Below are 14236 nucleotides of genomic sequence, written 5' to 3'. Positions count from 1 at the left end.
TGGTGACTGACTAGAAACCACAGACAACATCTAATCCTTATTGGATACCTTTGCCATTGTGAAATATTGAACTTTTATTTCTAGAACTAGTGGAAAGAAACAAGATAAACTTGATTTTCACCTTCATTTTTTTCAATTCTGCTTTGAAATTGAATTCAAAACATAATCTAAAAATAAAAGAATTGGGGCTGGGGATATGGCCGAGTGGCAAGAATGCTTGCCTCGTATACATGAGGCCCTGGGTTCAATTCCCCAGCACCACATATACAGAAAATGGTCAGAAGTGGCGCTGTGGCTCAAGTGGCAGAGGGCTAGCCTTGAGGAAAAAGAAGCCAGGGACAGTGCTCAGGCCCTGAGTCCAAGCCCCAGGAATGGCCAAAAAAAAAAAAAAGAAAAGAAAAGAAAAGAAAAGAATTGCAAAGCTACAGGTTTAAAGATAATACTAAATTGTCCATAATAGTAGAGACAATGGAAGCCGCCAGTACTATAATGATCTATATTTCTCTGTCCCTCCTCATCTCTTTCTTTCCACAGCCACTAATCTTCACAGTATAATTCACATTTCTTATAAAAAATATTTAGTTTTCTGTCTCTACTTCTTCCATTAATAACATCTTCCACAAAACAAGAAATAAAAATCTAGTGTAAAAAGTAATGTGTAATTGCCATACTACTCATGAATGGATTACTTCATCATTTCAAATTAGAAGAAATTTGTGCTACACCTTTGGCTTGGGACTGATATTATTGTGAAATAATTAACATTTCTCCATATACATTTGGCAGTAAAAATGATAATTCATCCAGAACAAGGCTAATGGAACTTAAATCTTTACGATATTTTTAAAACTCATCTCATCAATACGTAATAAATCTATAATAGTATGTGTACTTTTCAAAGTAAAGGACAAGTCTCCAATGTAACATAAGTATAGTTATGAGTAAAAGCAAGTTGTCAATTTAAAGCAAGTCCTACGTGGAATGGGAATACTAGTGAGAGGAGAAGGGCAAACAGCAAGGGGGAAGGAGGGTAAATATGCAAAAGGATACTTTAGGTACTTAAGTGAAAATGAAACATAGAAGCATCTTAATTGATTAGGGAAGACAGAAGAGGAGATGAGGGAGAGGAATGGAATGTACAAGTCTGATCAAGGTATATTGTATGTGTACATGGGTATGTCAAAATGTCTTGTATGTCTAACTGATGCTAATAAAAATGTGGGAACTTTTTTCAAGAGCCAGTTAAATAATAAGGCCACATGTCTCATTTGCTTTAGATCAGCTCATCTAGCATCAAAATCTATACTTAAGTGTACTCTAGATCTCCAAGAAAAACTAAACAAGGATGGGCATATGGTATACTCCTATAATTCTAGCTATCAGGAGGCAAAGATACATGAGCATGTCCTAATCTTTATACCAATCACTTGATTGAGTTCATCTACTCTTAAGCATATTTCCATTTCATTTTGAGTTTAGGTTAATCAGTTTGGGGGAATCACTGTAAAAATAAAGAGTTTCAGCAAACATGCATGAACTTTCATCTATAAGTGAATTTCTCATTGTATCTGTAAGAAAGATGTAAGTCAGACAGACAGCTTATCTTTACTATGCATTTAAAAATGATACAGGGGACAGTGTTGGCAATAGACAGTAGTACATGACTTGTTGTCCTGGTTCTGCTAATGATTATGTCCTTCCAGGTCCTGATTTGTTCAATATTTAGGCTTTTTTTTTTTTTTTTTTTTTTTTTTTAGCCAGTCCTGGGCCTTGGACTCAGGGCCTGAGCACTGTCCCTGGCTTCCTTTTGCTCAAGGCTAGCACTCTGCCACTTGAGCCACAGCACCACTTCTGGCCGTTTTCTGTATATGTGGTGCTGGGGAATCGAACCTAGGACCTCATGTATATGAGGCAAGCTCTCTTGCCACTAGGCCATATCCCCAGCCCAATATTTAGGCATTTTTAGGGGTGCTAGTAAACATAAATTTGAGTTCAAATCAGAATCTGAGATTATTTGAGAATCTATGGAAAAGCTTACAAATCTTGTTTTAGATTGAATGTGATCAGAGAGCATTGATATCTGAAAATACATGTCCAGAGAACTAGTTAAAATGGGTAAGTCCTTTCAGAAAGAGAACTTCCAGCATAGAATATGCCTTCCTGGTTTACAGTGCATGCAAGATACAGAACTGGCCATACACTAGCATCACTTTCCACTATGGCAGAAAGCATTGTAGTAATATTTCTTGAGTTAATAAAAGTTTTTTGAATTGTGTAATTTTCACATCTGGCAAAATAAATACAAATGTAGTAAAAAAAAATTCCTATAGAGAATGAACACTGGAAAGTGGACCAATAATGCTTATTTGTATATTTGTCAGGAATGTGATTTGGGGATAACTGTATGGGACTACTAATATCATGAGTTATTACATTGACTGAATATATGAAAAGTATTTAGTGGTTCTTGTTCCTATTTTCCTTGTTTCTCAAATGTTAGGAATTTAATAGCATGGTCACTAAAATAAAAACAAGTAGCTTCTATAATCAAGTTATTACTTTGTCATATGCAAAATATCAATGGCATTCAAACTCTGAAAGTCAATACCTGTTGAATTCAATGAACAATACAATGAGTAAACTCTTTTGTAGTTTAGGTATGTAATGCAACTTATATTTGCTGAAATTTTTAAAAATAAATAACTTTATTAGAGCCAAGTGCTGGTGGCTCACACCAGTAATACTAGCTACTGAGGGGGGTGAGATCTGGGGATCATAGTTCAAAGCCAGTCTGCGCAAGAAAGTCATTAAAGTTCTTATCTTCAATTAACACAAAAAGAACAGAAGTGGAGATGTAACTCAAAAGGTACAGTACTAGCTTTGAGAAAAAAAGCTAAAAGACACCACCTAGGGCCTTAGTTCAAGCCTCAGTACTGGTGTGTGTGCACACACACATCACTATTGCTGTTATTTTAATAAACCCTATAAAAATAATAAATGCTACTCCTAGAATTCTAAACCAAAAGATATAATTTCTAATATATTTGGCCATACAATATTGCTTTATTAGTAGAGGAAATAACTTGGAGAAAAAGAAATGATTGAAAGTCACTTAATGTCTGAAGTGTTAGGCTAGGTCAGATTTCTTCAGAAGGTATATTTACTGTAGGGAATTTGACATAATATTAATTTGCTTTTTTTATTCCTAAACTATGGAGAGCACATACAAAGACTCTTTGCTGGGAGGGAAGGTAGTTATCAAATTATGAGATAAATTTCTTTATTTTTTAAATGCATACCTTTGAGGACCACGGAAACACACAGGGACATTGCTTTCTACCTATCTTTTAAATAGCCAGGGATCAGTGACTCACACCTGTAATTCTAATGACTCAGAAAGCTGAGATCTGAGGATTGTAGTTTGAAGCCATCCCAGGCAGGAAAGTCTATGAGACTCTTATCTTCAATTAACCACAGCACCCAGGCTCTAAATTTAAGCTCTAGGACACTGTAACACACACACACACACACACACACACACACACACACACTTAAACACAGAATGATAGCAATGCACCTATATTACATTTAGAGAGCACTTAAAATTTCTCTCATTTAATCTATCTTTGCTGATTCTCTGTGAAAGTAAGATAGCAAATGCTTTTATTTCTATTATGTAATTGAATAAACTAGTTGCTGATAAAATATTGGTTTTGATAACTAAACATCAGAAGAAGTAGTACTAGAACATGAGCATTTTTAATATCATGACATATTCATTCTTATTCTAAAAATAAATTTATTTTTTTCAAAAAGAGAGTAGAAAAATTACAGAATTTTAGATTTATCTATTTTTTAATCTTTATGTATCACAATATATTTACATTGTTCAATATCTGTATCAATACCATTAGTGTTCATTTATTCCTACCTTTTCCATTTTTTAAAGGAAGTAATTCTACAGAACTTAAATGTTTTGATTAAGGGAAAATATTCTCAGATATTGGAGACTGATGTCTGACTTGAACTGACATTTTTTTAGTGTCTTATTCTCTCTCTTCAATTTTTATGATATCCTGATAACCTTAAAACAAAAGCAAAGCATAAAAACTCAGTACCTTTTTTTGTTATACTCAAGAATAATTGTAGCTTTCCTGCAGCCCAGTACTTACAAAGTCTTTTATATCACAGGCTCCGGTGTAAACTCCTCAAAGGAAAAGTACTTTCCTTCTCAGAGGAGAAACTTTAATATTCAAACAACCAAACAATAATTGTCAACCTGAGTGAGCAAATGTTCCTACAATACTACCTTCAAATGCATTGACTGAAACATATTACCACACAATCTTAAATAAAGATTTGGTGCTCTACAATAAGTTAAGTATATCAACTATAATGAAGAAAAAAATTGGCTACGTATAAATAGCAAAATGTCTCCTCAGTATTGATTATTTAATTGAATCATTGTCCCAAAAGAGAAAATTAATTTATTAAGTTATTCTGTGATGTTCATATTTTGAGCACAAAAATAATGTGTGTCTAGTATACTTTATATATACCAGAATAGCAAACTTCTTCATCTACATGAATAGCCCAGGGAGCTACTGCTCTGGGATACTTTCTCTCATTTCAGACTTAGTAACTCTGTCTCTTTCTCCTCTCAAGCCTTTTAAGCCTTTGGTTCTCAGTTTTGTTTGTTTGTTTGTTCTTTATATTGTAGATCAGAATGACCCACAGTCGATGAATGTCATAGTTTGGCTTACCAAATCCAGAGAAACAAAGGATTAAGGAACAGGAAGATAGGTGACCAGAACTCTTCTGTAACAACCCGGGCCTGTGAGGATGTATCATCCTCCTTGCTCATCATACTTTTCCCAATTAGTACAGAGAAATTATCCCATTACTAAGAACTCACACTGCAATTTCCTGAGGCTCTGTGTTCAACAGAACCTATATTTTTAATACAAGGAAGAGCAAAGACAGCCTAAGTTTTCTCTTCAGATTCATAAGGAACATTCAATCTTAATTAAATGTAAATTAGTCTTAATCATGATCTTAATCAAACTACTTTATCAAAATACAGAACTGGGAATAGATGGCTCAGACAGGACTCAAACAAGGGAAATCAGGTTTCATTTCAGGGTTCAGAATTGTGGTGTGTGTGTGTGTGTGTGTGTGTGTGTGTGTGTGTGTGTGTCTGTGTGTGTCTGTGTGTGTGTGTCTGTGTGTCTGTGTGTCTGTGTGTGTGTTGTATGTGTGTGTATACCAGTCCAAAGGCTTGAACGCAAAAGCTCCTTGAGCTTTGGTGCTTAGGCTAGCACTCTACTACATATGCCACAGCTCCAGTTCTGACTTTTTACTGGTTAGTTGGAGATAAGTATATCATAGACTTTCCTTCCTAGGCTCAAATCAAACTGAGATCCACAGATCTTAGTCTCCTGAGTAGCTAGGATTACAGGGTTTAGTCACCAGCACAGGACTCAGTCTCAGAATTTTTTCTGGGTTCTCCTATGATTTTAGAAAAATTCAGGGCATACCCTTTCTTGGAGCCTACTAGTTCTGATTTTTCTAAAAAGGAAATCTGTAAAAGGTTTTTCATTAAATTCATTGACAGCATATTTAAAAGTGTGGTCATGGTTACAGGGGACCAAAGAACAAAAAAAGAAAAAAAATGCATTATGTGGTAAGAAGTAAATGAAAAAAATGACCTGTCACCCTCTCTAGAATCCAGAAATGTAATGGGCAAACAAAAAGTGGGGATTTGGCTCAGGATCATTGAATGATAGCTTCCTTTTTAATACAAAAAAGTTATCAGTAACATGTCCATGAAGCTCACTTACACTGTGAGAATTCAGGGATATTAAGAATCCTGAGAGATGTATACTTTGCAGAAAGAGCTAGCTCTCACAGCTTTCCCTTTCCCTCCTCCTTCTCTGTAGTAATTCTCCTTCCCATTCCACCACACCTTGTCCTCTAATCTATGACCTCATGTGATGGTTAATCATGGTTGTCAGTTTGGTTGGATTGAGCAGAACCTAAGAATTCCATAAAGTATGCCTCTGGGGTGTCTGTGAGGATTTATCTAGAAGGGATTTGCTAAGCAGGAAGATTGTCCCTAAAAGTAGGCAACAACCATTCCTTAGGTAAGGAGGCCAGATAGAATAAATAGGGAGTAAAGGAGAAAGCTCAGTAATGGAGGAATTCTCTCTCTGCTTCCTGCCCACTATTTGGTAAGCTCCTCTCCCCTACCATGATGAACTAAATCTCAAAAATTATGAGCCAAAACAAACCTTTCCTCCTTTAAGTCATGTTTTCAGATATTTTTGTCACAACAACAGAACTCTGAGTAACAAGTCCCTTAATCTCCTACATCTGGAAAACACTAGTAGACATTTTCATTTGAATGAGTCCCATTCTCAGATCCTGTTATATGAAGGAACAGTAGAAGAGCCTAGATTATATGTCTATTCTTAAACACAACAGTTTATCATATTTGCTCAGAGATAAACCCTTTCTTGTAATTAATAAGATTTGTAACATAGCATAAGAATGCATCAAGAATCAGCCAAAGTCTGCTCAATCTTTAAATACTTAAGTATTAGCTACTTGAAATATTAGGTACAGTAAGCCAAGTGTGACACTTTTCAGATCAAAGATTTCTTAAGCACTGATCAAGTAAGAATTTCCCTTTAACAGTGATATCCTGGTAAACTAGCACCATCAAGAGTGGGGATACTCCAGGGAGAAGCACAATGTTCTGCTTATTAAATATGATATAATCTAATGATCACAAACATTTCTCTGGAACAATTAAATAAGATAAATTAGAGAATCAATAATTAGAACACTCAAAGGGCAATTCTTTCATACATTCCATGTCTGTGCTTCTACATATATTTCATATGACACAAAAAAACTATATCATGCATAATATTTGATCAAACGTGAAGGTATGCTATCAAAACAGTTTATCAAAAATGTGGTTATGATGTATTCATGTGAGCAGTGAGTACCTAAGCAGGTAGTAATATATAATGACTTGAGTATAATGTCTGAAGTCAGTCACATTGGAGCAATTTCAACTCTACTGGTCACTAAGTACAGGCATGAAGAAGCCACTTAACCCATCTGCACTTCAGTTCTCTTCAGCTGATTAGTGGGGAAAAGATACGGCATGTGGAACAATAGAAGATCACTAACATTAATAATCATTCAAAAAGATGATCACTGATGGAGTTTTCTGTGTATAATCACTCCTTATTATGACTAGCAAGGACTTTCTGCTAATCTATATTTGACTGATTCCAATCCACACATTTGGTTAGGTCCAAAGAAGATTTGGCTGGCAAATTGACTAGAGATACATACAGTGTTGTTATTCATGTGGATGTAAAATTAATTTGGACACATAGGACTACCCAAAGAAACTATAATGTTGGGGTCAGTTTCCTTTCCCAATATCCAAGTTGCTCATTCAAATTGTCCTAATTAGTGATTTCTGTCAACTCTTCATTCTGCTTCTATATACAATGTGACTTCTGTGGTTTTTGTCATTCAATTTCTAAACTACCTTATAGACAATTCATTGTTATCAAATGAACCAACTGAAAATGCAATTGAAGGAAGATAAACAAAACATGGGGTTACTACAACCTAACTTCAGTCCTCTATTAGAAGGAGTAAGTGAGGGTATCATGTAAATATTTCAATTGATTATACTTTTTTACAAGTTTACTGTACTCTTTGGAAATTTGGAAATTATGTGCCATCAAATGGAAGAAAGGAATGAACACAAAATCCTCACATCACTGAATCATAAGATCCTTACCTTCAACTATTCCCTGAGCTTGTAGGAGACAGAAGATACACCATACTCTCAGCCATAGTCAGGCAATAAAAACAGAGTCAGGCAACAAACATCGCCATCCAGAGCCTGGAAATGACTGAAACAGTTTCTCCAGAGGCGTTCACAGTCTCGGGGTGTTCCTTCTGGAGGATGATGTGTAGCCAAGAAACCACTCAGTGACACATTCTTTCAAATAAATCCCTCTCCCCCTTTCCTGGGCTTAGTCCATATGAAGTATTCCTTACAGCCCTCTTGAGATGGCTGTGCAGCTCATTGGCAAAGACCCTGCCAAGTTCCAGTGGTACAAAGAACCTCAGTGATTCCCCTAGGAACATGCAAAGGGACACTGTGCAGGCCTCATGGTGAGAAGACTTTTGTAAGCAACAGCTCAATGTCAAATCTATCCTCTTGGCTAGGGCAAATAAGTAGAAATATTCCTTTGATCAACAGCCTTACAAGATTTCTAATGTGTCCCACTGAGTTATGTTTATTAGGGGAACATTCCCCAAGGTAAGTTTTGAAGATAAAATAAATTTACAAAATAGAGAATTTCTTTTTTTTTTAAATCACTTTACTGACAGGAACAGCAATTTTTTTAAGTACACATTTTTTTTAGAGTTCATCAAAGCATGTTTGCAACATTTTATCATGTCACATGAGTTTATTCACTCTATTGTCAAAACAGAATAAAATTAACATCACATGAGGATGCTCCATGTTGGTGAAAAAATATTCATAAATAAACTAATGCTTTTGAGAGATGAAACTGATATGATAAGGCTTAGCAACCCATTTACTACAGAGGTTTTATAATTATGTTGTCTAGAAAATACTGTTCACCACCCACTTGTGCCCAGTGATTCTGACCTGAAGAGCCTGGTCTGTATTCCACAGGTTTGGACCTACATCCTCATTCTCTAAACAAACACATGAAAGAAGTAGGCTAAGCCACAATCAGGAGCAGTAGTTTTACCATGCACACAAATCTCTTATCATTCCATGCTCCTGTGTTCCATGCTAACTGAGCACCTACTACATGACACTGCACATGCTTTGCTTTAGTAAAGAGTAGATGCTTTCTCAGGTACAAATGACAGGAAGCACACACAACATTTTGAACCACTGTGCAAGAATGATTTAATTTAGGCTTCTAATTTCCAGGTTGAATATATCATTGTCTATATTTTGTAAAACATTCATTTAGCTTAGACAGACAAGTAGTAATGGCAGGACTTCCAAGTCAAGATTTTCCCTAAGAATATGGAAACAAAAGTCCCTGCCTGTTTAGTTCAGATTCTCTCCTTCCAGACCAGAGTCCTTCTGAGATCAGCAATGCAGTGGCTTAAATCACTGGTTTAGCTGCTACCTCTTTATTTCACTTTTTTTTTTTTACTTTCTATTGAAAATCCAAATCAGAATCAAGCAAGAATTATTTTGGAGATTTTAAAGATGAATGAAAATGAGGCTGTAATGGTCATGGCGGTGATGTGTTTGAAAGCTAGGGTGGTACAAATGACTGCTTTAGGAAAGCAAGGCTTTCTTCTTATTCGGCAAAACGTCACTGGGCTGATGACATCAGCTTATAACGTACCCGCACTTGAACTTCCAATTTACTTGCCTTTAAAGAATTCCAAATCAGGAGAAATTGTATACCACCTGCTTTAGATTTTCTAACAGAAAGTGAGTCTTTGAGATTTGCAGCTAAAACAGACATTAAAGCTATGGCATCACTAAGTTCCTCTGGAGGGGGAAGGAGATCTGAAATTAGAAACATAAAGTTAAGAAGGAAAATAGCAATTATTTCATTCTCCACAAAACAATTTCTCACTCATAATCTATAGAGAAAAAGCAATGTGCATCCAAGTGTAAAAACTAGAAGGTTCTATGTTATATGGTCAATCTATCCTTACAAAATGTTTCATCTCAAGAACAAAAGATTCCTATAGGCTAACCACTCGTCAGGTAAGCAATATTTCCTTACTGATTTCTTTGTGAGATGAAAATAAAATGTCTTACAGTGTGACAGTAATTTGGAAATAGCACCAATTGCTGTGGTTTTCATTTACTGTCTTTTTCCCCTAAAATATGATAATATGTTAAGTAAAATAAGATATTTACACCTCAATCTTGAACCTTTTCAAATTCTCCAACTATATTATCACTGCTCTAATTAATAGACAGATGGTGAAATTTTTTATTTGGGATTTTTGTATCTACCTATTTCATTCTACTCTTGGATAATAGTATTACCAATATATATGATTGGTGATAATTTCTGTACATTTCAAAGGAATTCAAAATAAACCTCAATTTCAGGCTGTGATTAGGACTGTTACTGAGTTTACTCATAAAAGCTTCAGTGTTTTTCTCCATGGATTATGGACTATACTTACATGTTGTATGTAAGATACCTAATTGTTCTAGAGTACTACAAGGTCTTAAGTCTACTCTCTGTATTTGTGCAATAGAAATGACACTCCACATGCCTCCTCTGACCAAACTCCGCCATCTTTTCAATTGACTCCAACCTCTGAGGTTTTCTTGGTTGGGGAAGGTATGACCCATTACATGGCTGATTATGACCCATATTTTTCACTCATTATTTTTCAGCATGGAAATAATATTTCAATGACATAAAAAAACAAAGCATATTCTCTTGGTTGGCAAGACATGACCTTCACCTTGCATATTTTATAAGTAGAAACTATGTTAAAGACTGACAGAAATTATCATGGGGTTAACAACAGAATAACAAACTATGATTCCAGGAACATCCTGTAACCTTTTTAGCATCACCTATCTGACTTGTGATTGCTAAACTATGCAAGTCTCTTAATGCTGAGAAATATTTGATGGACCATGGCAAACAGCTTAAACCAACTAAGACCATAGAACATACAAATCTTTAAAATTATCTCAGACAGTTGGAGTAATTTAAGTATAATAGTCAAAACAGAAAGGAAATAATGTGTTTTGGGCAGAATTGGGCAGTTGAGTGGTTCCATTAACTACTTTTAATATAAGTAACTATAAAATAAACAGATTCCAAGCATTGTTACAGGTATTAGCTGAAACTGTAGAAGTGGACAAAATAGAAAAAAAATTCACCCTCATATGACTCACATGCTGATGAAGGAAACAAGAAATAAATGAATTCTATGTTAAGTGGTGGTGAATGCTACAGATAAACAAGGACTGTGGGAAATGGGCTTTAGTTTTAGCTCACTCCCTTAGAGAGAAGGAAGTAGAGAGTGCACCATGTGGAACCAGGGGTTAGGGTATAATGGGCAGAGAAAAGAGGGACTACAGAGTACACTTGCCTGAAGAGTCTGGTCTACACTAATAATAGTGGCTGGAACCAAGAGAAAGCAGGGAAAAGCAGGCTGATAATTGAGGAGTATGGTTCGAAGCCAGCCTGGGCAGAAAAGTCTTTTTTTCTTTTTATTGGCCAGTCCTGGGCCTTGAACTCAGGGCCTGAGCACTGTCCCTGGCTTCCTTTTGCTCAAGGCTAACACTCTGCCACTTGAGCCACAGCGCCACTTCTGGCCGTTTTCTGTATATGTGGTGCTGGGGAATTGAACCCAGGGCCTCATTTATATGAGGCAAGCTCTCTCGCCACTAGGCCATATTCCCAGCCCCAGAAAAGTCTTAAAGATTCTTTATAATCCAATTACCCACCAAAAAGATGGAAATAGAGCTGTGACTCAAGTGACAGAACACTAGCTTTGGCCACAAATGCTCAGGGAGAACATCCAGGCCCTGAGTTCATGCCTCATGTCTGGAACATGTGCCTCCCCACACACACACATGCGCGCACACGCACACACACACACACACGCACACACATGAAAGCCTCTAAGAACAAAGGCAGAAAAATAATGATGAGCATTGCAGTAATATAGATAAGAGTTGTGGCTTAAACTGAGGTGGTACACAAAGTGGTTGATTTGGGTTGCAAATAGTTCTTTTTTATTAGTATGTATTAAGTGTACAGAGGAATTTTACAATGTATATTTCCATACCTGAATATAATCTACCCTGATCAAATTATTACTCTCAATTTCGTCTTTTAAAAATTTATAGTGAGTTTCATTTTATTTCATACACAAAATATCTAAGACCAGTATGGTGGCTCACACCAGTAATCTCATTTATTCAAGAGAGCAGAAACCTAGAGAACTGGAATTTGAGACTAAAAGAGGCAAAATGTTATGGAGACTACATCTTAATAAACACATTTGGCATGTTGGTTCACATCTGAAATTTCATCTACACAAGAGATGACGTGTAGGATTATCTGAATCTGAGGCTGGCCCTGGGTAGCATGAGACTATCTGATAAGTACCTAAAAGCAAAAAGGGTTGGAGATATAGCTCAAATGGTAGAACATTTCTCCCAGCAAGCACAAGGACTTTAGTTTGAGACACCAGTACTAACAAAAAAAAAAACCCTAAAAATACAAAATGAGGTACTTGACTCATATTTAATCCTATCACCCTCAATTTTAGCCTTCCTTTTTCCAAGTGAAAATAAAATCTCTCAAGAATGAAAAAGTGGTCTATTGTGTCACAAGCTACACGTAGGTCACTAGAGATGAAATATCATCATCAACAAGTCACTTCAGTCCTGGAAGTCACTGTTGGCTTTGATAGAGCAATGGGAAGGAAAGCCTTAGTGGAGAATAGGAGGTGAGGAGTGGGTGACACCATATTTCTAAGCATCATTCACCAATGATAACAAAGAGACACATCCACAGATAAAGCAAGGATGTGGGGAATCAAGGTTTCTTTCTTTAAATTTTATTGTATTGTAAGCATGATGAACAGAAGGGTTATATTTACATATGTCAGGTAATGAGTACATTTCTTTTTGAACATTGCCACTTTTTGAGACCAAGGGGTTTTGTTTGATCTGTTAGATGACTTCCCTTTTAAAAACATGGGGGAAGAAGGAAGTCATTTTAAAGAGAAGATAATCTAAAGGGAAAATGAGGAGAAAAGGAAGGTAACTTAGCATGCTTGAAAATGTGGGAATCGGTCAAGTCTAGTGATTCATCAGTGAGACAACTGGAAACACTCAGTTTCAAAAGACTGACTACTCACAAGGTTAGATGGCAGGACAGCTGAGAGTATTTTTATATTTGAGCTAATGAAAATGAATCCCATGACAAAATTGGGATAAACTAAAGTATGAGTTCCAGGCAACATGTCCAAGGCAGCAACATTAAGCAAAAATGTAATTTTGTTTTACTAACTGTATTTTTTTGCAGGCCTTCCTCTAAATCCTTTAAAACTTACTATCATTTAAATCTCACACAAAGTTGTGTTATTAGATACTTACACAAGTGTTACTCAGCATACCTACTAGTTTACCTCCCTAGAATATGCTGTATTTTAATTTTATTTAGAGTTTCCAGTGGTGAAGAATTGTGTCAACGAATATTTATAATCAAATAAAGGATACTGGCATACAATTTTTCTTGAATGTAGGTAGAAACATGTGTGATAGTGGATGATGTTCATGAACAGTAATAAGTTTTCAATCAACTGGCATCATTTGGAGACTAATCTTAGCGAGAGCAGACACTGGTGCAGTGTGGAGGTGAAAAAGCGACCTGATTTTTCACATGAAGAAGAGTGTACATTTCCCCTGGATAAGAGATTTGGACTTCCTAAAAGCCTTCCCCTCCCCTGGCATCAGTAAGATGACCTGAGTAATCAGTGAGATGACTCTAGGGAAGTGACATCAGATTGCTTACTATGAGGCAGGGCTGCCTCCTCCATCCATGTAATTTCCTGAAAAGAGCCATCTGGAAGCTGAATCTAGCCGTTCTACCTTCCCTAGGCTCCAAACTCCAATGTGCCATTTCTCCAACTCTCTAGAACTTTTTTTAAAAAAAATTTTTTTTGTCAGTTGTGAGGCTTGAACTCTGGGCCTGGGCACTGTCCCTAAGCTCTTCAGCTCAAGGCTAGCTCTGTACCACTTGAACCACAGTACCAGTTCCAGTTTTACCCACCAGTTCTGGTGGCTAATTACAGATAAGAATCTCACTGACTTTTCTGCTTGGGCTGCCTTTGAACCACTATCCTTAGAGCTTAGCCTCCTACATAGGTAGAATTACAGATGTGAGCCACCAGGGCCTGACTTCTTCAGACATTTTCATATGAATACCTACTCACTCTTCATTTTATTTCTCAAAGTTCTCTCTCAGTTCCCAGGGTGCTTACCCCAACTGCACAAAATTCTCTACTCTTCCTAAATGTTTAATCATTTCTAGGCTTTTAATTTTTAGTAAGAATAAAGATAACTTGAAGAAATAGTAACTTCATTTGTATTATTGCAAAATAGCTTAATTCCATAATAGGAAATCAACAAGTGTTGTTGATTTTT

General features: G+C 36.2%; 1 protein-coding gene across 2 annotated transcripts in view; it reads right to left on the bottom strand.

Annotated features, from left to right (window-relative positions):
- The window catches only part of Prkg1 (protein kinase cGMP-dependent 1), a 919569-nt gene that overhangs the window by 35041 nt on the left and 870292 nt on the right, over nt 1-14236 (bottom strand). Inside the window, exon 2 of one of the 2 annotated variants that reach the window (XM_048338779.1) lies at nt 3329-3336. The exons of the other annotated variant lie outside the window; for it this stretch is intronic. The gene's annotated coding sequence lies outside the window, so the exon portion shown is untranslated. The remainder of the gene's footprint in view (nt 1-3328; nt 3337-14236) is intronic. 2 annotated transcript variants of the gene reach the window in all.

Source organism: Perognathus longimembris, chromosome 2, assembly GCF_023159225.1.
Source record: "Perognathus longimembris pacificus isolate PPM17 chromosome 2, ASM2315922v1, whole genome shotgun sequence".
Classification (NCBI taxonomy): domain Eukaryota; kingdom Metazoa; phylum Chordata; class Mammalia; order Rodentia; family Heteromyidae; genus Perognathus; species Perognathus longimembris.
Note: the sequence above shows the minus strand (reverse complement) of the source record. Positions and strands in the feature narration are given on the sequence as shown.